The sequence below is a fragment of the Anabrus simplex genome, chromosome 1, assembly GCF_040414725.1.
Source record: "Anabrus simplex isolate iqAnaSimp1 chromosome 1, ASM4041472v1, whole genome shotgun sequence".
In the NCBI taxonomy this organism is placed as follows: domain Eukaryota; kingdom Metazoa; phylum Arthropoda; class Insecta; order Orthoptera; family Tettigoniidae; genus Anabrus; species Anabrus simplex.
This window is the reverse complement of record NC_090265.1, coordinates 1,445,011,455-1,445,036,778: the sequence shown is the minus strand read 5'-3', so window position 1 is coordinate 1,445,036,778 and position 25,324 is coordinate 1,445,011,455.

Genomic DNA, 25,324 nt, shown 5'->3' with positions numbered 1-25,324 from the left:
CAAGTCAGGGAGTAATTTATTTTTACGTCTGCCTGTTACCCCGGAAGCTCTGTGTTCTCCTGTTTGTTGTAAGAGGCGAATAAAATAGGTCTTAATCTGTTTTAACTTTGCAACGTAGCGACGACGGGGCCCTGTGTCAGCTGCCTGCGCGCCTGCACCCACAGTCAAGAGGAAATGCAGGGTCGTATTTCAGATAATGTAACTATTCCTTACTCGTGTGTGTGTCTCTGCTCGCTCTGTAGAGAGAAGTATTCTGTATTCAGTTTATGCCTCTCGTAGACCTAACGCTCCAAGTTCGATTCCCGGCGAAGTCAGGGGATTTTTATGTAGACCTGTAGTCTACTCTGCAGGACCCCGTAGCGTGGCCGCCTCTTAGCTGGAATTCCCGGGTTCGATTCCCGGCCAGGTCAGGGATTTTTCTCTCGATCTGAATTGAAGAGCAATCTGACGGTGAGATGGCAGCCCCAGTCTCGAAATAACGGTCAAGATGATGCGTCGTGCTTACTACACAGCCCCTCGTAATCTTCATGCCTTCGGGCTGAGCAGCGGTCGCTAGGCAGACCAGAGCCCTTTCAAGGGCGTTAAGTTGCGTGGGGTTTGGTAGTCTACTCTAGGTCAGGGATTTTTACGTAGACTTTAGAGTTTGTACAAGGTCAACTCAGGAGCTATTTAATGGCTCCGGTCTAGAAAGGATTTGTCATGCGACACTTCATAATCTACAGGTTTTTCAGCTGGGCAGCTGTCGCTCACTATGTTGAGCCAAGAATAACATTCTAGGCGTAATTCCAAGAACTCTTCGCTACATTTAAGTTGTTATTTGCTTAACATTAAAGTAGAAAATTCATAACTGAGACTAGGAGCGTAGCTCAGATAGTAGAGCGCTCGCTTAGCATGTAAGAGGTACCGGGATTAATACCCGGCGCCCCCATATTTTTTATTTAAATCTGTTCGTTGTTAAACATACTAATAGTGGAAACAATCATACTTTATGCAAAAGGTCGACGCCATCTTTAAAATCCCAGCTAACATAGCAGCAGTAAGTTTTTATTTTCTACTACTAGAGTGTGCACACATCGCCTATCGATTATGCATGCATCACCTATCGTACTGAACATTTTTTCCACCAGAGCGCGCGTCGATGAATCGACTATCGTACTAAACTTCTTCCGACATAGTGTACAACGATCGCATGTGTACGCGCGCACCTCTCCTTCACCTGTCGATATGTATACACATCGACTATCGTACTAAACTTCTTCCACCAGAGCGTGCAACGATTGCATGCGCGCGCGCACCTCTCGCTATCTACTGCTCATCAATCTACGCACCTACCCACCCGCTTACCTATGCAATAACAGGCGCTGCACAGCGTAAATCCTTTGCTTCTGGGAAGAGAGATGTGGCCGTGCCTAGCCGTGCAATATTTTTTTGGTAGAGGACTACCAAATTGGTAGACCTCTACGGAGAGAGCACATCTCTCCATCCCCTGTTTTTTGGACGGGGAGGTAGGGAAAGGAGGGCTACCTCTTTAAGCACACACTACTCCGCCGAATTCAATAAAGCATAACCATTTACTTAGGTTAGCCTGCCATGCCCAGGTGGTTAAAGATGACAGCACGTCGAATTTCAAATTGCCTGCCACCACGTGCATAAGGTAGCAGCCATGAGGATTTAGTCCCGTCAAGATAGCCGCACTGAAGTTAGCGATGCTCTCTTGTTTAAAGATGGCAGCTGTCACATTGGCAGCTGTTAAGAAAGCATGCAGAATTTCACATTTCGCGCTTCCACGTGCATAAGTTAGCAGCCATGAAGTTTAGCGCCGTAAAGATGCCAGCACTGACTTTACGATGCTCTCCTGTTTAAAGATGGCAGCTGTCAGCTTGAAAGCTGTCAAAAAAGCACGTGGCTAAGCACGTGGCTTTGTTTACAAACAATAGCACGAGGCCATGACGTCACGGTCACGTGGTCATGACGTCACGGTTTCAATGACCTCGGTTGCTGACGCAGCAAAAATGTGCTGACGCTGCGTATTCAGGAACGCTATTGCTCCTCTACTCCGACAGGTTCAAGTACAAAGCTACATACCAGCATTAAGTCATTTGGAACATTTCGATATTTATATGTCGCGTTCAAATTAAGTTAACAAGAACAACTGAAGTCCGTCATCCATAACAATCTGCGTGTATATTCGAAAACTGGCGAGAACTGTTAACATACTTATCAACTACTTCCCTTTTACTTAAACACATAATTTTTACAGTCTTACAGTTCTGTGAGGTCTCAGGATATATTTTCCTCTTCGGATGCAGGAGCTGAACATGCAGCCTCATTCCATCTCTGGCTCGAAGAAATCACATTTCCTCGCTTGCTATTACATACCATCCATATCCCCAACACGATGAGGTCAATTTAGAAGACAACTACCGTGTGGCGGTGCTCTTTCCGGCCTTCACGGAGAGAGGACGTAGTTTTGTGTATGTTGAGGACACGTCATGGAAGATCTACGCACTCTTACCTGCTAAAGAGGTAAGAACCCCTCTGTGTGCTCTTGTGCTGCGGAATTCACCTTGACCCACATTCTCATAGAGACTTCCCATCTTTCTGACCTAAGGTGGAACTTCGGCCTGCCTGGTGCGGACTTCACCTTGACCCACATCCTCTTAGAGTGTGCTCATCTTTCTGGCCCAAGGCGGTGCTTCGGCCTGCAGGAGACACTCGAATTCGTACTAGCCGATGAAGCGACTGCTGCTGATTACATCCTTCGCTTTATTAAGTGAAAGTGGATTAATCAAGGATATACACATTTCAAGTGTTCTGTACATCAGGGAACGTACTTTCCATTTCCATGCGTTTGTGATTTTTCGGCTTAATACAATATATTTTGTTTTATTTGTTCATTTTCAAGTTCCTCCGTTGAATTAAGAGTTTAATTTTAACTTTATTTTTCATTTAATTTATTCAGACAGTGCGGTACCTAATTGTTCTTCCTCTTAAAACAGGAATCACCACCACCACCACCACTACTCAGGTAAAGTGATTATATAGTATGGAGTGTTAATTTCTGGCGCTCAATACGATCCAAAACAGAATACTGGGACGAGGAAGTGGTGAGTGCAAATACTCATGGTAGCGTTTCAGAATCGCGAATTGGTTCAGTGAGAGTATTTCGAGAGTCTTGTCTAGAATACTGTTGTTCAGGATTGTGTTCGTATAATTGGACTTCTTCTACGATCGGCTCCTCGTCGATTATTATTTGCAGTTGAATTATATGACGTTTGCAGTTGGAAAAAATGGCATTCCTTGTTCTAACTTGACAATCATTTTCTTTGTAATCTCACAATACGTTCAGCTGGGTCGTTACTTGGTCAGTGTTATTAAGTATTTGTACTGAATTGGATATTTTTCGGTAGAACACGTGAATATCTTCTGAAACCAATGAAAATCCGTTACCAGAAAATATATAATCTGTAAGGCCCAATCATGGATATATCTTCTTGAAACTGTTAATGAGATAACCAGTTGTCACCGATTTCGTGAAGTCCCTCCGAGTCTTCTAGACATCGAGTGGGTGACAATTATGTAGATTTTCTCTTTGAAAGGGCCTGCAAAATCAACGTATAAGGTGGACCAAGGATTTTGCGATTTGATGATGTGCTCGGATTTTTGTCATGAGTTTAATACGATGTTATAATGCAATCCTTGGTATCATTATCGACCTTCTACCTTACATAACTCCGAGAGCTCGCTGTCGTAGATAATATTCCTCGATGATTCCCGTGTGCCGGACATAGTTCTAAGCATCGTTTCCGTATAACTTTCTGTGAAATCAGTCGATTTTAATCAGGGCAAACAACCTCTGCTTATTGACATATAAAATTCCCTTAGGTGTCACGGTTTGAAGTCTTCTGGGTCATCTTAATTAGGCCAATGGTGCCTAGTCCAATAAAGACATTTCTTCAGAACTTCGTAATTCAGTGTGTGCTGTTGAATCTCCTTCATGGGAATTGGTTGATTTTCAGATTCCAACAGCAGTATGTCCCATGGTCGTAAGTAAATTGTGGCTGTTGACTGAGACGTTTAGCAATCCAGGGAATGATTAAAAAACAAATTATCAGACATCGCCTTGGTATTTTTGGAAATATAATTGCTGGGATTGGTTTCCTTAGTGACAGCAGTTATAGAGAAGGCCGATGATCGGTTGTAATTGTGAATTATCTTCAAGCATTTTTATTGAAAGAAGTAGCTAACTCGACAATGGGCAAAGATTCTTTATCAATTTGTGCCTAGTTCCTCCCTGACTTCCTTAATGTACGAGAGAGTAATCAAGTTACCTCTCCACATTTCTTCCTACGTTAGCTAAAACTTCCCCAATACTACATTATGAGGTATCACAGTTGATCACCAGTTCCTTTCATCAATCGTAATGAGTCAACACTAAGTTTGAAATCGTAATTCTTTGAATTTGCAGAAATCTGTTCCTTGAAGTTCTCTCCAACGCTATCCATCTGTTGTTAGTAACTTGTGTATTGGTTCGTCTATATGCGATTTATCTTCCACGAACCGTTTGCAAATTTTACCATCCATAAGAATGGCTGCAGTGATTCCACGATTCTTTGGAAAAGTTCTGGAACTGATACAATAGACTTTAAATTGTAGTCACTTCATATGGCACATTTATTTATGCTTGTTAATTGCCAGAATTTTGGCTGCTTCAACATCAGTCTAAGTTGTTGCTATACACTATTTGCGATAGATACAGTTTCGAAAATAAATGTTTGCTAGTGTCTGCGATTGTCGGTAATGGTTACTATTTTTTCCTTTCAGTGCTGACCGTATTTCGTTAATTTCCAGTTACCCTATTTTCAAATTTTCTCTAGACGCCAGTAGTGAAGTTATCCAGTCCGATTAATTTGTAGCTTCAGAAATTCCCTCTTGAACCAATCTGTCAAATTCGCTTTCTACAGCTGGCTTCAGCGCAAGAGCAAAGTTGGGTATATTCCTGTAGAAGCGCTTTCTTCCTAATACCGGTCCATTGGACTCCTGGAGAATCTACCCAAAGTTTTAGTAAATACTGTAAGGGACTATCGAAATAATGACAAGTAGCTTGACATTGCTCCCTGAGGCTTGCTGCCGATACTGCACGCTCCATTAATTTACTGTAATACCAAATTCAGATAAAACTATTTTCTTTGTACAGAAACATCGTTTAGACTCTATCTAATCAGTTTTAATCACGCACATTCAGTATATGTAAAATATTTTTCGGTTGCGAAAACTTGTCAGTGATTGCGAAATGGTCATTTTATGAACACGTGTGACAAATAATACGAATCTGATAAAGATTACTGTACTTATCTGAAAAGAACGGCTCTGGCTTCACGTCCGTTACCTCCAGGTGCAGTGCACCAGCTGAATGATTTCAGGTCATTGGCCTCGACTTTGGCTTGCTAACACAAACATGTCGATAGATGGGACATTAATTAATAAACATACGTGACAAACACAGCGAAATTACGGCTGACACACTGGAAGCAACAGACATTGACATAGCTAAAATTATTGGTCGGGTGGTGGGAATGACAGCCGGCGCCGCTGTGTAGGGGTGGCGTGCTTGCCTCTTACCCGGAGATCCCGGGTTCGATTCCCGGCCAGGTCAGGAATTTTACTTGCATGTGAAGGCTGGTTCGAGGTCCACGCTGCCTACGTGATTACAATTGAGGACCTATCTGACGGTGAGATGGCGGCTCCGGTCTAGGAAGTGAAGAATAACGGCCGAGATGATTCGTCGTGTTGACCACACGTCACCTCACAATCTGCAGGCTTTCGGGCTGAGCAGTGGTCGCTTGGTAGGCCATGGCCCTTCAGGGCTGTAGTAGCATGGATTTTTCTTGGTTTTGGTGGGAATGACAGTCGAAGTGCTGTACAAAAGTGTAAATTTAAATTTTAAAGTGGTTGTTTCAGATGCTGAAGACTGTGATTGGCTGAAACAGAATTATTTTCTTTATAAGTATGTTATAGGGTTATATTTAATGTTTCAACAGACTGAACGACTTTAAAGTTATATTAACTGAGTCGACACTGAAGAATAATGGCTCCCTTCTTAACAAAGTGTGTATTCGTCATTTGCGTGCTTTTTCTTCATAAAAAGAGCTTTTTGAATGAGCTCTTTTCATTTCAGTAATTACATTGTTTCTTTGAATTTGGAATTTCTCCGTCATGAAATTTATCACAATGATGACAAAGCTTAAATTTCATTTGTTCGTTTTTTTCTCTTTTATTTTAACAGTAGTGATCAAGTTCTCTGTTTGATTCCTAACATCTTGAGCATTTTATGTGCAGTTTATGCGACAATCGCCAGTTTCAACGCTCGATCAGAAGTTAGGTTTCGTTCTGAAATACGGTAATTATTTATTTTGTAACCCATCGTCTATGAGACCGCATACAGGTCGATGTCTAATCATATATTTTCTCAGTTTACGGTAATCTGCAACAAACTCCGCAGTGAACTAACATTTTCTTTGTGACTGTTTGTTGAAGTTAAACCTATCACAAATTTCACTATATGTCGGTTTGAAATCTGTCTTTGAATTAGCGACTAAGCGTACATGAAGTCTCGGTGTTTGGGTAGTTACCAACGATAGCAGAATTACTTATGGCGATGCTTCAGACTTTGCCAACTGAACAGCGAGTTTGTTCTCATTGTCCATAATGTCATTCACTACGGGGAAAATGTCCAGCCGTTCTTGGTAGTTAGTTGTGAACTTCAGTGTTTCTTCTAACCAATGAGCCGCAATGATACGCACTGAGTTTTTGGTTTATTAATTCCTTATTTAAATTAAGAAAACAGTTGGATTACGAAAATAGTACTTTTAAGTTAATCTATGTAAATAAAATCGTAACGACCATGTGTCTGTACATTGAATATTTTGGCGGAATTTTCGTTCAATTATTCGTTTCAGGTATAATAATGACCATCTACATATATTTTGGCTTTGGTGTCTGTTGGTTTGTTTGAATTCCTATAACTTGAAAACTACTGGATATATTTCTACCAAATGTCGTATTTAGAATCCACCTGTCCTTGGGCAGGTTTTAAAACCCATATTGTTTCTAAATCCCTGATCTGACTAGTGGTTTATACGAAACCGAAACCGTGATTTTGCACTCTCACAAAATATACACAACCAAACTTAGTAGAAATCTACCTGCCTTAATGGAAAGCAATTTCTAAAGCTTTTCTCTCACGCGCATCATTTCGATACGAAGATTAATAAGGGAGATATCGTTAACGAACCGTTTTTCAGTCTAAGTTCGAGTGAACTTAGCCTAAAAGCAGGTGGGTGTAAAGCACAATTCTTATAATTGCGAAATTACAGGAATTATTTTAACCAAACTTCATATTTAGCATCCCCATGTCCAAACGTAGATATTTAAGGTCCATAGTATTTCAAATTCCCGGAGTGGACTGGGGTTTTATAGGAAACCGAAACAGTGATTTTACTCCCCCCACCACAAAATATACCAGACCAACGTGGGAGTGAATCGGCCAACCTTGATGGAAATCCATTTATAAAGATTTCTTCTCATATGCACATTTTCGATAGGATAAGGTAGAGGATCCTTAACGGAAGGTTTTTAAGGATAAGTCCAGTGGACATAGCCCAACAGGTGTTGTACGTGGAGCAGATTTCCTATCTTCTATATAAATAAAATCGTAAAGACCAGTGCCTGTACATTGACTATTTCGGCGAAATTTTCGTTTTATTACCCTTTTCAGGTGTAATAATTACCATCTGCATATATTTTGGAATTGGTGTCTGTCTGATTGTTTGTCTCAGTGCTTACAACTTGAAAACTACTGGATATATTTCTACCAAACTTCATATTTAGAATGCACTGTCCTTAGGTAGATTTTAGGGTCAATATCGTTTCTAAATTCCTGAACTGACTGGGGTTTATACGAAACCGAAACCGTGATTTTGCATTCTCACAAACAGCCAAACTTAATAGAAATCTACCTGCTGTCATGTCATTTTAAGGTGGGTTTCAGGGTTTCAGTAAAGAGCCATTTTACTCTTTTCGATAGAACAGATACTAAGAGAGGTTATCGTCAACTATTGGTTTCATGAGTCTTCAGTCACAGCGCCACTCCAGTTTCAGATGAGCAACAATATATAACCGAGAAATATGGAGAATTACGCAAAACTTCGGATCAGGAACTGTACCGTTCAATAAAATCTGTGATCATCCTCATTCTGGCTCCACTTTAATCATTTTTATCGTACTTTACGTTAGACTACTGCCACTTGCTTTTGGTGAAAAATATCAGTTTTTACATGCCGTATTAAACGTTTGAATACGGGGATGTAACTTCGCATAAATTCATGAGAACGGGTACATATGCTAATGATATTATATTTTGTAAATGGCTAATTCGCCTTGTGGCCATGATCGTTAAGCGTCAAGTCTATATTGTCTGAAACCGTAGTTAGCCGGTTTGAGTCCCGTTGGTCGAATAATAATAATAATGTACACTTATGTTCATAAAAACCAGAACACGTTGAAGGACTGGAGATAGAACGTTCATATTCACAGGACATGTGCATTAGTATGTTCTGGAGAAAAAATTAGCATTTGAATCATGTCGGCTGACAGGTTCAAGGTCCACATATCTATTTCGGCGCACCACCACCGACTGGTAAAATGTGCCCGCGGCACTTGCTGCTATAAACCGAAGGTAATGGATCAGTGTGACTTGATCAGACGTGCAGGATGCCTTGTAGACGTTTGCGAGAACCGTACCGTCAAATGAGTGAGTTTGAAAGAGGGCGCATTATTGGTATGAGAGAACTTGATTTATCCATTCGAGAAGTTGCTGCTCGTATGGGACGAAGTGCGTCGGCAGTGCAAAGGGTGTGTACAGAATGATTCTCAGAAGGCCGTACAACATGACGAGGTTGATCTGATCGCACCATCTAGTCTAACCCCGAGAAGATCGACACCTCATTCAAATGGCATTGCAGGACATACTTGCGTCCTCCTCGGTTCTGGCGCAACAGTGGAACAGTCTAACACATCGTACACTATCAGGAATGACAGTTCGTCACCGTTTATTACGGTCTGGGTTACCGGCGCGTTGTCCACTTCTTCGCCTGCCTTTGACTGATGTGCATAAACACGCTAGACTGCAATGGTGTGTGGAACGATGTCACTGGGGACAGGATTTGCAGCAGACAGTGTTTTCGGACGAATCGCGGTTCTGTTTTGTTTGAAAATGATGGCCGCATTTTGGTTCGCCGCAGACAGGAGGAGAATCATCACGATGACTGCATTCGAACAAGACATACAGCGCCAACTCAAGGCCTTATCACAGTTTGTGCGTGTTCAGGGCACTGTGAGCAGTACGTGAATGACGTCCTGCGACCTGTAGCCATATCCCTTCTGCACGACACCCCAGACGCCATATTTAAGCAGGAAAATGTGCGACCACATGTTGCCTTCTTGTTCTCATAGAATGTCAGACTGTTGCCCTGGCCCGCCCGATCACCGGACTTGTCGCCAATCGAAAATGTGTGCGATATGGTGATACGACGGGTGTGTCAACCGCCAAGGAAGAACTGTGGCACCAGGTGAATGCAGCATGGATGGCTATACCCCAGGACACCATTCGCACCTTTTACGCGTCGATGCCATCACGCATGGAACAAGTTATCAGTGCCCATGGAGGACCCAGTACCTACTAGGCAACAGGACACGCGCTGAACATAGGTGGCTGAAATGCTAATCCTTCCTGCAGAACATGCTAAGGAACATGTCCTGTGAATATGAACTTCCCCTAGTATTTCAAGGTGTTCTGTTTCTCTTTTATGAACAAATGTGTAATTGGGTTTACGTCCCACTAACTACTTTTATGGCTTTTGGAGACTCAGAGGTGCCGGAACTGAGTCCCGCAGAAGTTCTTTTACGTGCCGGAAAATCTACTGACACGAGGATGACGTATCTGAGCACCTTCAAATACCACCGGACTGAGCCAGGAGCGAAACTGCTAAGTTAGGACTAGAAGGCCAGCGCTTCAACCGTCTGAACCACTCAGCCCGGCTCCGTAGGTCAAAGACGTTTTCACCATCAGAATGCTCGCCGGAAGTGTAGAAGATGTGGTGGTATACAATTTCTAATAACGTGACTGCGTGTCAAAAGCCTGGATTAAATTCCAAGCCTCTCCATGATGCTCATATGGAGTAAAGGCGTATGACACTATTGAAGGTGAATCGTACATCGGATGGAGACGTTAAACCTTGAGCAGGAGTCTTGGTGCTATTCGAGAGGAGCAAGCTATGTACGGGCACCGCCTTCTATCATATATCATGTCATTCATTTCATCTCATTAACTCCTCTTATAATGTTGACAGCAGGAAGGGCATCCGAACGAGCAAACTCGCTACGAAGATTCATCTCACTTTATGCCCGAACGCGTAGAGCAAAGGGACAAGTGTTGGGCATAGATAATTTTGTAAATGGATATCAGAACAATGTACAGTAGCATACAATAGTTTTCACTGAATTTTCATAACGCACATTCCTACTCTGCAATCTGCCTCTGCCCTACGCATTGTGACACTTAAAATGCGCCTTTTCTAATCTCCACTCTTAAGAGAATTATCACAATGACCACCACTATCTCACCAGTGTAGTAGCATCCTGTGTTGCTGAACCCATACCCCATAACCCGTACTTTAATGATAGTGCCAAACGATTGCAGGTTCCTTTTACAGGTCAATTCTGAGAATGTTGGATCTGTATCATTATTCCTATGTGCGCACGAATGTTTAGTACATACCATTATTATCCTATTATATAATTTAAATTAATTTGCGCATGTTTCAGTCTGTGGAAGTTTATACATGTCGAAGATCGAGCAAATTAAAGCGCAGATTCAGAAAGAGCAGCAAGTTTGTCTACTCATTAGGGAATCACTATCCTGGCGTCAAATTTGGACATAAAGCCTGCGTAGAGTCAGTCATCAGGGTACCGCAAAATAAGGGTTGGCTATGGAACGACCGTGCTTGGGACTATGGCCTTAAGGTGAGTACAGGAATGCTCCTAAAATGAATTACTTATCCTCTTTTTCAACACGATTCACCATTCATTACGATCAAACTACTGCATTCCAGGAGCTGGCGGCTTAAATGATAGGCTCGTTAAACCCAATTATCACCATCATCACACTATGTCTTCGTAGAATTCTGAGGGATAGAATGAGGAAGTGTTAATTACTTTACCAAAGAACCGAGACTCAGTGTAGTTTCGCTTCTTTTAGCAAATGGAAAGGTAATGCATGAGTTTTTATGGAATGGAAAATTGTGGCATAAATAAATTGAAATAATGACAGAATTATGAAAAGAATAAGTCTTCAGTGTTGTTAACAATTGTCATATTTCCGTTGTCGTCGAGATAAATGCCACGTGAAAGACAGTGCTACTTACGTATAATTAGGTCTGAAGTTAAGATGTGGGGACCTGAAAAACCACCACCTGCTCTCGCTTCACAGATGAACAATGTAGTACCCTGGCGAAGTACTCAAAGAAGTTTTTTTTATAGAAATTACTGTAGACAAACTCGTATTTTTCAGCATTTAAGGACACATTTATTCTCCGTCCCGTGGAGTACGAAAAATTATTGTAATCCACCAGCTCTAATAACCACATGACCACATTTCAATTGAGAATTGTAGTGTAGATACGGTATATTATATAGTATCTTGCCTGTTATATTCGTGTGTAACTTTGTGTACGGTAACCCTTTCGATACTTTAGCATTTAACCAAGCGGCAGGTTTCATTTCAACTAGAGCATAATAGGACATTTGTTGGTAATCCTTGAGTAGTTCTTGCCAATTTCCAACTTTAGGCCTAATTGCAATTTTCATTTCTATTTTTGCTTAGTAATAACCGATTGTAATTGGGATACGTCTTAACGTAGTTTAAATTTATTGTAGTGTATTGTAGTACCTGAACTTAGTTTAAAATTATTGTAGTGTATTATAGTATCTTATTAGAAATTAGTGTGTTTATTCTATTACTGTGAACTATTTGTGTACCGTAGCATAGTATCTGTAGCATCTGTGGTAACTGTCTAACTAGAATTCTGTTTTAGTAATTAGGTCAGACTTAACTGCATTTTAGAAAATTGTGTAATTCTTGTGTATTACTTTCGGTTTTCAGTAATTAACAGCAATTTTCATTATGTTAGGGTATTTTAAGAAATAATGCCTTACAACTAAGTACTATTGTAGTGGAGTAGTGGTCTATCTTAATTAGCTTAATGTCGCGTGATCCTTGTGAAATATTCTAGAAATATTTCTTTCCGTTCATTTCATATTGCACAGAATAAGTTATTTTATTTTTCCTTTCCTTTTCGTTATTCCGTAAAGAATGGCTAAGGAGTGCAAGTGTAAGAACTGTGGGTGTGGCCAGGCATCAAGGAGTATGAGGGAGGAGTTGGAGAGTTTGAGGGAGATAATTAGGATTCTCTCAGAGAACAGGAAGGAAAGTAGGCCTCCCTAAAAATACAGGATACAGCAGGTGCAAAATAGGGATGGGAAGGAAAGGGGGGATTGTAGAAGTCAGGTGATATAATGTTTTAAGGGGAAGGAGATTGCATACTAAGGGGTCTCTTCAAGATCACAATTCAGTACAGGTGTCTGTGATAAATCAGTACGTGTCACTGCAGGTACAAAAACAGAGGGAAGATGAGGAACGGGGAAATTTTGCAGAGAAGTGTGGAAGTAGGTGGAATGGAAAAGGTAGGAAAGGGAAATGCGGAGTAGTGAATAGCAAAAGACAGGTGGAACAGGGTCATGGAAGGAAGAAAAGGGAGGAGTAAGTAGCTTCTGCAGCTGTTAGGAAAGATAAGGCTGACAAGGAGAGGAGGGGATCAAATTAGGTGGGTAGGGTTGAGGCTCTGTTCATGGGGGATACCATTGTTAGACATGTGGGGAAAGTGTGTGGAGGAAAAGGAACTAGGGTAACGTGTTATCCAGGAATCAGGTTGGGGCAAATGTTGAGGAAAGTAGAAGAGAATGAGGAGGGAAAGGTGGTAGTGTTTTACGTTGGTACTGCAACATGCCCTACGGTGCCTTTCTCTTCAATTTTGCCTCACGAATGGGTGATAAATCTAATGCAACCTTTGGTGGCCTCGTAGTCCTAATTCTTACCAAGTTCCAGGTTGGACTGATAAAAATATAGGTATCACCATCGCGCTGTACTTCCCCATACTTCACCTCAAGTAGTAGTACTAATTTAATATGATGTTGCCCGTGCAATATTTCTACTTAAATGTTGCTAATTAACTATCCGAAATCGGGGATGGATATACCAATCAAGTGCGGTGGTTGCATGTCCATGTTAAGTCAATATCTCAGGGTAAAAACATCTATGTGTATTCAAAAATACTATTTACCTTCGCAAGTTCCGTTGAAGAGGTTGTATACTTCAATATGTTACTCATTTTCTCCAAAATCCTACCGTAGAATCAATATGAGCCTCTGAATATCATGATTCCGAAATACCAGTCTAAATATATCCTATAACTACTCTTCCTATCTCTACCTTTGAAAATAAACGCTAAAATAATCTTAAAACTAATTTATTAGCATGCCAATACTATAATTAACAAATTAATGATCATCTTTGGTAATAGAGGAAAATAAACTCGAATATCACATATTATGTTTCTTGACAACTGAAATTAATGAATTAATTAAAATTGGGCAGGTGTCTTTAATTCATTTGGGCAATTATTATTTTGCTGCGTGACCACATTTCATCATTTTATTTCATCATGGGGACAATTAGGATTTACTCTTTATTAAAGGAGGGAGTGGTCTTTCTTTCCTTTAGGTCTATTTGCAGTACTCTTTGGAATTGGTTTGGGAATTTGCGTATTGACTTGTTTATGGCATGAGATAAGTAACTCTTTCCAATTATGGCTTCAAAATGCCATTTTAAGTATCTAAAAGAAATTAATCCTAACCATAAATATTAATTCCAACATCCTTATATATTAAAAATGTGTGCCAAAATAAAATTAAATATCTTCATTTACGAGTGCCATCTCCATGTTCTTCAACCGTCATAACCTGCCAGAATCGTACCGATCAATTAATTATTATGTGTATTTTCAATTAAAATGGTTCCTTCTACTGCCTACTAATTTTACCATTTTCAGGTTAACGCGTGTTCCAATATTGTATATTCACTATGTGAGACAAATACATATTACTAGGCGACTATATCTCTTTCCCATATGCACTTCAAATACATGTAAATTACGATCAACCTATCTCCATATTTCATTTGAGTTCGACCAATTGACCATTTAACCTCACTGCTACACTTAATATTCACGTATCTAGGCCTTAATTCCACTGCTTGCCTCATCTTCAATCACAACATAACTGTAGCTAAGCATAAATTCGCACCTATTTCCTTCAATCATTTACTTACACAATACCTATTCAACATCTCAAATCTCCAACAGCATATTATCATTTATGCTTTTAATTACTGCGATTCCTCCGCATACAATCAATATCTCTACTCAGCTTCTTCATAATGTCTACCACGTCGCAGTAAAACATTTCTTTTACCTTAATATCTACTCAAAACACCGCAAGCTGCTACTGTTTATTTCAACTCATCGTAATTATGGACGATATTGGCCTAGTTATTCAATCTGGTCATTGGGTAGCCTAGGTTTATTATAATTATTATACTGCACTTCACTTTCATATCTCAGCCTCGCCTAGCTTGAATACGACGTTCCCCTAAGCATATAGGTTCAAAAACATCAATTCTCTTCCCGATACTGCTCACATTAACCTCAGATCAAACTTATGAGCACGGCAGTATATTACTACACATAAATAATACGTATCTGTGGTTATTTTCTCCGGCATATGCCTTAGAATTCACACCTTGGCACAAACAGGTCATATCTTTGGCACTTCAGCATTCCTACAATTATATTATACCAAATGAAATACTTTATAGTTAAATTTCTTATAATGTTACTTATCTCAGGCCATTTTATGTCCGACGTTGCTTTCTTCTTCCTCCTCACGGCATCTCGGAACGTCTTGCCTTGTGCTGGATTACGTCATGCTGGATCTCTAGGTCTTCAGGCTTGAGCTTACGATGATCTGGTCAGCTTTCCTCCGTCGCTTTAGGCTAGCTCCATTTCGTGTCCAATTTCCATGCAATGAAAAGATATTATTAAATTGACAGAATACATCTTAATTTTCAGTATATAGAGCTCTTCCAAGGACTTTGTCTAACTGTATTTATATTACTTTTCCTCTATAGATACTGCTCAGATTCAATTTTATTTTCATAAACTGGTTCTTCCTTGGTTTTCTATGTTGTCTGAATAATGTTCTTTAAATCTTATAAATGGGCTATACGTATAATTTGAGGAAACTTTGGCCGTTTATTAAGTCAGTGTAGGCCTTATTTACGAATGCCGTATTCCGACACCTCTTCTTCCGTACAGTATTTGAAATGTATTATGCGTGTTTCCCTGCCGTTTTTACGTATTTTCCGGTAGTTTGTTTCTGGATTCTTCCTTCGTATGGCTCCTATTATGGTTATATTGATTATGTCAGCTAATCTTCTGGTCAGGTAATTGCAATTCACAGTTCGTTTACGACGAAAATCTTATTGCCAAAGTAGATAATAATAGAACGTTTTTCAATTTGTTTACGTACAATGGTTCATTTCTCATAGAGTTTCCTTTCCATCTCGCCAGGCACTGCCTCCCAATTGCGGTGAACTTGTCATAAAAAGTTATTCCGTGCATTCTCAACGTTTGAAGCTGATCTGCGCCATTTTTCTTCCGATCTATATTCATGTAAACTGACGTCAATCGTAACGTAATGGTACAGTACTAACAACGTAAGAAAAGCAGGTGTAAGTACCAACATAGTTGGGGATGTGTGGGATCTGGTAAATGCAGCAGGGGTGAAGTTTAAGGAAGCGGGGATTATCAGTGAAATATTGTGTAGGAGGGATACTGATTGGAAGGTGATTGGGGATATAAATGAGACCATGGAGTGAGTATTTGGGAAAGTGGGAGTGAGATTTCTAGATCTTAATGGGTGGGTAGGAGAGAGGGATCTGCGCTCAGATGGTCTTCACTTAAACCGCAGTTGTACATAAGTTAGGAAATTTGTGTTCTGCTAGGGGCTTTACGTCGCACCGACACTGATAGGTCTTATGGCGGAAATTTGTTTTAAAGGATTATATGGAGGTACATTCAGGGAAATGGGGTGGCCTATTGAGCGGTGATAAGGGTACAGGAACTGGAACTCGAGTAGGGATGACATAAAAATGTAAGTGTTGAACTGTAGAAGTATTGTAAAGAAAGTAATAGAATTAATTAATTTAATAGACATATACTCACCAGATATTGCAGTAGGAGTTGACTCGCGGCTGAGAAATGAAATAATGGATGCAGAAATATTCTCACGGAACTGGAGTGTGTATAGTAGAGATAGGATAGGAATGGTAGGAGGGAGAGTATTCATTCTGGTGAAAGAAGAATTTGTAAGCTACGAAAAATTTAAAGATTGCAAACATGAAATTCTAAGTTTAAGGCTCATCTCTAAAGATAATAGGCAACTTGATGTCCTTGGAGTGTACAGACCGGGAAAGCGTAGCGCTGACGCTGATTCAGAATTATTTGATAAGATAATCAGCTATGTCGGAAACGACATGGAAAGGAATGTGATTACACGTTATAATTCTCATGTTAGGTCCGTATTGAAATGTACGTGAATACAAAGTATGTTACAAGTGTTATTTTTAATATCCACCTATTCAATACAAAGAATTCTAGTAAATTAAGAATTAAATCTTATCATAAAAGGTTACAAGGGACATATTTCGCCCATATTAAGGGCATCAACAGCCTCAAACTCAAACCTGTAAGGTGAAAAATCAGGATCCTGATTGTTCTTACAAATCGTTAAAGGGGGATATCAATATAGGTGTTTGACTAACATAAAATTATTAGAATGTCCTTGATTAAAATCGTAGTATCGAGCTGCATGCCACAAGTTGACAAGATTACACTCTCCGGAGCGGTGAGTCAATGCGCCCAAAACCTGTTGAGGGTAGAGCAATAAACAGCTCAATATTTATAGTGAAATAGAAATATGTTTCCTTGAATACTCCTATTGGTGGATAAGAAAAAGTAAAGCTGATAGACTGTTAAAGATGTTAATTTCTTATGTTAAGATAAGATAACAGTATTCTTAAGTAGCTGTTCAGCTGTCTATGGTCTTATTTAACTGACTTGAAGGAGTGAAAGTCGAATGTGTTACGATAAGATAACAGTCTTCTTTAAGTAGTTGTGGGAGCAAGGAAAGGTATTTGGCTGTCTATAGTCGTATTTACCTTGCTTTATCCCTACACAGGAACCGTACTCTTAGTTGGGATCTTACCAGATACTTACATGCCTTTTCTTTTACATCCTTACTATAACCCACAAATACCCTCATAACCATGTGCAGAGATCTGTACAATTTATTTACAATCCCGTTTATGTGATTATCCCAATGCAGATTTTTCCTCTTCCTTATAACACGTACTTTCACCTCATTAACACAGTAATAACAACTGAGAGGATTTTTCCTATTAATAAAACTCACAACCCGACTTTTAACGGCGTTTATCATCATACCATTGCCTGCTGTCCATCTCACAACCTTGGTCGAGGACTTTTCTGCAGTTGCTCACATTCTTGTAACTTATTTAGTACTCTTTTACAGTATAACATAATCCTTAAGCGCTTTATCACCAATTGCAGTTCTTTACTCACATTATTTACTTATACAGTATACGGAAACATAAAGGTCCAATAATATTGCCTTGAAGAATTTCCCCCTTAATGGTTAAAAATCAGTTAATGTATCCCCTACTTCAATTCTCTTTCTGTTTTCTAGAAATATAGCCACCCTTTCAGTCACTCTTTTGTCTAGATCAAATGCACTCATTTTTGCCAGTAGTCTCCTATGATCTACACTATCAAGTGCCTTAGAAGGTCAATCGCGATACGGTCCATTTCACCTCCTGAATTTGAGATATCTTCTCTATCTCTGGAATTCTACAAGTTGAGTTTCAGTGGAATAACCTTTCCTAACCCGAACCTGCCTTCTATCGAACCAGTTATTCATTCCGCAAACTTGTCTTATATAATTAGAAATAATTTTTTCCCAAAGGTTCCATGCAACACATGACAAACTGATTGGCCTGTATTTTTCGGCCTTAGTATTCCCACTCTTTCCTTTATACACAGGAGCTACTATAGTGCGCCGTTCCCGCGTCCAGGTCAAGTCGCAATTGAAGATATGGATGGAAGAAGGGCTTAAGTCGGGTTGTGGCGTTATTCGGTAAATTGCATATATACGTTCCTTGGAGGCTCTTCTAGATACTACCTAAATGGCTTGTCGGTTGTGTCAATAGATGGCGTGTGATGTGCTATATTGAGTTGCGCCGTTCTTCCAAATATTGCTCGTGTCCGACTTAAAATACGCTCCATTGCTGACTTAGGGAGAGCCAGCAATCACCACTCATCAGAGGCGAAACAGCTGACGCAGGAGTAATGTCAGGAGGAGAAACATCTGATATTTCAGCAGATGACAGTGAATATTTACCAAATGAAACCTCAGATGATTCGGATACTAAATCCTTACTATCAGAATGATTTGCCGTTCTCAGCCCAGTGTCATTTGCAACACCACAAACAAAAGGACTTAAGTTTTCAATTCCAAAGTTCAAGTTTCAGTTATTGAAGGATATATGATCTGTAAGATACTTTGGATAGCTTTCCAGTCCCTCGTGTAGGTATTGAACCCAGGAAATTAAAAGTTGTTAAAGATTTAGTAAGCTTTCTATGCGCAGGTGCACGTGCATGGTTTGAAAATATTTTCCGGGGAGCTGAATCTGTGGGAGTAAGAAATTCTCGATATAGTGACTCCCCTAATAATATGTTGTGACCTGTCAAATGTTCTAACCTGTAAAACTTGTCTACATGCTTCCAACAATGTAAAGAACATTAATTTTCAATGAAAATGTTTCTTGAAAATGGAATAAGGGCGTAACTCCAAAATACACAATTGACAACAAACCAAAAAATTTATAAATATTTTTGATGTACATATTATGAAATAATCAAGAATGTAGTTAAGTATAATATACCAAAATTTTGTATTTCTGAGAAAAGTTTTTGATGTTGTAATTCTTTAAAATTATTTATCTCAAAAGAGTGTTTTTTGAGTTACGCCCTTCTTCCATCCATGTCTTCAATTATATCCAGACTAGCTCAATGTATCGTCAGTTTTAATTAGGATCGAAATAGGGTCATGAGTTCGATATCGACAGCGGACAATTGGAGGCTACGGTTGAATAAACATAACCTACGCATTGGACGTCTCCAGTTCGCGATCCGGTTCGTTTCCGCAAAATTTTCATTCATTCTTAACCTACGTGTACTTGAGACTAGATACTTAACCTAATAAGTCATTAAAAGAGTAAGTTTTCTAATACTATTTTATTAAATAAAGAGAAAAATCTTGAAAATGAGTTAAATAATCTGATATCAATATATATAAAAAATCTAATTAATTTCAACTGATTTCGAAGTTCATGTATTATTCTCAAAATATTTTAAAAGAGGTCTCCCATTAAGTTGAAAAGAACAAATCCAAAATATATACAAGTATTGACTGGGAGCTGGAAAATGCAGATTATTTCGGGTGGAATCAACTAAAAAATCACGTTTCTTTCTTTCATCTATCTTTACATAATCTGATTTCTTAAAATTTTAATTTGATTTACACATATAACACCTAATCAATTCACACCAAGTTAGCTTCACTTGTCAGTAGCTGTCCATATCCATTATCAGCATAAGTGTTTGTTAATTGTGATATAAAGAAAAAATATTGTCTTAATTATTTCAAAGTTCTCATCCTTGTTATTCAATTTATATGAAAGAAAAGATAATTCATTAAGTCACCACTTCATTATAAAATAAAATAAAATAATCTAAATATCATTTCTGCTATTTACTCATGGTGTTCATCAAAAATAAATATTAATTTCAAAAATTAATTTTAGTGCTAACACGTTAATTATACGGAATCCGTCATCATGCTATCATTCACATCTGACAACTATTCAATGAAATTCTTCTAGATATTAAGTAGTCTAACTTGTAAGAAGACCCTCACTGTCAACATTCAATTACAGATAATATTACCAGGGTATCATTCAATGTAACTAACTAAGCTTCCTAACTTTTCTTGTTTGAATGAAAATATTTGTGGTTAGAAATTCGTACTAACATAGGCTACATTTGTGCTATCCTCCCTATGTGGATTTATTTTTGATGATCTACAGGTATTTGTTAACATAGGCACGTTATACAGATCGTATTCTGTACTATGTATATGGATTACTGAAGAACTAACATGCACTAGAGAACCAAGTATAACTATCTCCTGCATTAAAATTCCGTCAATTGACCTAACACCGTCGACAAAATGATCAATTTTTTCACTTTTGATGAAACAATAATCATCACCACCATTACGCTTCATAATACTCGACTATAAATCATCAACTTCATATTACTCATCTCTTGTTTCACCTTATATTACACTAAGCATTATAATCCATATTAATTTGACGTATGGTACTATATAATCATTATTCACCCACTTAATTATCCCATTCTGTTCTCAACTTTCTTCATATTCTAATTATTATCTTCATATGTCTTCCTAAGACGTTGCTATAACCTGTGTATGATTATATATCAACTCTACTTCGCAGTATTATGCCCTAATGATACAGATGTTGATTCCCATAGGGTGCCCTAAATGCAGACCAGTATTAATTGATTAATTGATTGATTGATAAAATTTTATGTTAATGTGAAGGGTATTTTGTGTTTGGTATAACTGTGTACTATTAAATGATTATGATACCGAAGATGACAGACATACATTCGCTACTCCTAGTGTGAAAAGGAAAAAAAAGTTATTTTCTTTGTTCAGTTCAAAATATTATGTAAACAACTTGACGTTCTCTTGTATTAATTATTTCTTAGATGCAAACTTATGAAAGTTTTGGTTGTGGAATAATTATAAACTTGTTTTATTTTATTTTTAGTTTTTTCTCTCACATTTGCTTTGTACGGTAATGATATAACTTACGTTTAAAAACCACATTATATCTTTCAAACAGTAGATTTTGCTGTCTTATTTTCAGTTTGTTCTTGTAATGATTTTTGCACATATTTAATTTTTGTGTACTCATATATAATGGATGCAGAAATTTTCTCACGGCACTGGAGTGTGTATCGTAGAGATAGGAATGGTGGGAGGGGGAGTGTTCATTCTGGTGAAAGAAGAATTTGTAAGCTACGAAAAAGTTAAAGATGAGACACATGAAATTCTAGGTGTAAGGCTCATTTCTAAAGATAATAGGCAACTTGATATATTTGGAGTGTACAGATCGGGAAAGGGTAGCACTGACGCGGATTCGGAATTATTTGATGAATTGTCAGCTATGTGGGAAACGACATGGAAAGAAATGTGATTGTAGCGGGAGATCTGAATTTGCCAGATGTCAATTGGGAAGGAAATGCGAACGACAGGAAGCATGACCAACAAATGGCAAATAAGTTAATATGGGAAGGACAGCTGATTCATAAAGTGATGGAACTAACCAGAGGGAAAAATATCCTGGATGTGGTGCTGAATAAACCAGAAGAGCTCTATAGGGAAACTGAAGTAATAGATGGTATTAGTGATCATGAAGCTGTTTTTGTGGTAGTTAAAAATAAATGTGATAGAAAGGAAGGTCTTAAAAGTAGGACTGTTAGGCAGTACCATATGGCTGATAAAGCAGGCATGAGACAGTTTCTAAAAAGTAACTATGATCGGTGGAAAACGGTAAATAAAAATGTAAACAGACTCTGGGATGGGTTTAAAGAAATTGTTGAGGAATGCGAAAACAGGTTTGTACCATTAAGGGTGGTAAGGAATGGTAAAGATCCACCTTATTATAATAGAGAAATAAAGAGACTAAGAAGGAGGTGCAGACTGGAAAGAAATAGAGTTAGAAATGGCTGTGGAAGTAAGGAGAAACTGAAGGAACTTACTAGAAAATTGAATCTAGCAAAGAAGGCAGCTAAGGATAACATGATGGCATGCATAATTGGCAGTCATACAAATTTTAGTGAAAAATGGAAGGGTATGTATAGGTATTTTAAGGCAGAAACAGGTTCCAAGAAGGACATTCCAGGAGTAATTAATGAACAAGGGGAGTGTGTATGTGAGGATCTTCAAAAGGCAGAAGTATTCAGTCAGCAATATGTAAAGATTGTTGGTTACAAGGATAATGTCCAGATAGAGGAGGAAACTAAGGCCAAAGAAGTAATAAAATTTACATATGATAACAATGACATTTACAATAAGATACAAAAGTTGAAAACTGGAAAAGCGGCTGGAATTGATCAGATTTCTGGGGATACACTAAAGACTATGGGTTGGGATATAGTACCATATCTGAAGTACTTATTTGATTATTGTTTGGTCGGAGGAGCTATACCAGATGAATGGAGAGTTGCTATAGTAGCCCCTGTGTATAAAGGAAAGGGTGATAGACATAAAGCTGAAAATTACAGGCCAGTCAGTTTGACATGCATTGTATGTAAGCTTTGGGAAGGCATTCTTTCTGATTATATTAGACATGTTTGTGAAATTAATAACTGGTTCGATAGAAGGCAATTCGGTTTTAGGAGAGGTTATTCCACTGAAGCTCAACTTGTAGGATTCCAGCAAGATATAGCAGATATCTTGGATTCTGGAGGTCAAATGGACTGTATCGCGATTGACCTGTCTAAAGCATTTGATAGGTTGGATCATGGGAGACTACTGGCAAAAATGAGTACAATTGGACTAGACAAAAGTGTTACTGAATGGGTTGCTATATTTCTAGAAAATAGATCTCAGAGAATTAGAGTAGGTGAAGCTTTATCTGACCCTGTAATTATTAAGAGGGGAATTCCTCAAGGCAGTATTATCGGACCTTTATGTTTTCTTATATATATATAAATGTTATGAGTAAAGGAGTGGAATCGGAGGTAAGGCTTTTTGCGGATGATGTTATTCTCTATAGAGTGATAAATAAGTTACAAGATTGTGAGCAACTGCAACGTGACCTCGAAAATGTTGTGAGATGGGCAGCAGGCAATGGTATGTTGATAAACGGGGTTAAAAGTCAGGTTGTGAGTTTCACAAATAGGAAAAGTCCTCTCAGTTTTAATTACTGCGTTAATGGGGTGAAAGTTCCTTTTGGGAATCATTGTAAGTATCTAGGTGTTAATATAAGGAAAGACCTTCATTGGGGTGATCACATAAATGGGATTGTAAATAAAGTGTACAGATCTCTGCACATGGTTATGAGGGTGTTTAGGGGTTGTAGTAAGGATGTAAAGGAGAGGGCGATTAAGTCTCTGGTAAGACCCCAACTAGAGTATGGTTCCAGTGTATGGGACCCTCCCCGGGATTACCTGATTCAAGAACTGGAAAAAATCCAAAGAAAAGCAGCTCGATTTGTTCTGGGTGATTTCCGACAAAAGAGTAGCGTTACAAAAATGTTGTAATGTTTGGGTTGGGAAGAATTGAGAGAAAGAAGAAGAGCTGCTCATCTAAGTGGTATGTTCCGAGCTGACAGCGGAGAGATGGCGTGGAATGACATTAGTAGACGAATAAGTTTGAATGGCGTTTACAAATGTAGGAAAGATCACAATATGAAGATAAAGTTGGAATTCAAGAGGATAAACTGGGGCAAATATTCATTTGTAGGAAGGGGAGTTAGGGATTGGAATAACTTACCAAGGGAGATGTTCAATAAATTTCCAATTTCTTTGAAATCATTTAGGAAAAGGCTAGGAAAGCAACAGATAGGGAATCTGCCACCTGGGCGGCTGCCCTAAATGCAGATCAGTATTAATTGATTAATTGATTTAATTTGTTCCAAATGAGGATGTTTCACAAGCTAGAAATTTACTGCTGAATGTTAATGAGACATGAAGGAGAAATAAACTCCTACGTCGAGGGGTTGAAGTCTATGTGTACAGTGTGGGGGGAATGTTAGCAGTATAACACCATTCTATTTGGCTAGATCCAAGCTGCCAACAGAAAAATGGCTTTCATGGTTATCCAAAATTAGCAACGTTGGATTTTCTCTAGATGAGCACGTGTGTTTATTAAAATGTCTCATTACATCAAAACAGTTCTGAATTCATCCACACAGACGGTGGAGCTAAGGCAAGTGTACCTGGAGTTGCTTCACGGATCATGTGGTTTTTAAAATGTGTGCGAGGAAATACCATTGCTGGTGGAATGGTGTTTCCTAGAGCATTAATGAAACAACAAGGTCTTACTAAAGTCCCTTATTTACCACTTGCTGCTTGACTAACTTGCTTTGCACCCTTTCCTGCCACTACCTTTTTTGTTTTTTGCACAGTTCTTGTTGTAGTTTCATCTAAATTCCACATACGGGAACGATCTGAAAACGAAACATTCCTCTCCAAAACAATTTCAAGTTTGTAAAAAAACTATCTACATTAAATCTATTGAAAGAAGTAGCCGTAGAGAGACTACATCCTTCAGGTTGCCTTATACTGAGAGTTGGGTGCCTTTTCAAAACATTTCGAAGCCATTCAAAACCTCCCATTTTGTTCTCTTCCCACTGATCTGGAATACTAATATTGTTCTTCGCAGCTGTCTCATATGCTAGACGGCGACAGTCTAATGTTGTCCAAGGATAATTCATTTTGCCACTCGTTACAATATAGTCTTCCAAGATAGCTTCTTCCTCATCTGACATTATCTTGCGGTAGGTATAGTTTGGTCTCATACGAACAACACCCTCAGGGTTAGAACGTCTTTTCCGTACATATCTGGAAAGAAAGAAAGAATCTAGACTAGGTATAGGTCTAGTACTGAGGAAATTTTTGGTCTGCCATCTGTATTAATGAACAGGAATAACAATCTTACCTTGCCAATGTCTGAAAAGAAAGATACTTGTCGAATACTGAAGCCTTGTTTCACAACCAACTCAACTGCTTCCTTCATGCAATCAGAAGGAAATGCACCAATGTTCGTTTTTCTTTTTCGATTTCTAGCCATCTTCTGTAATAAAAAGGAAAAACTAGTAGTCCTTTATTAGTCAATTTGTCTTAAAGCCTCT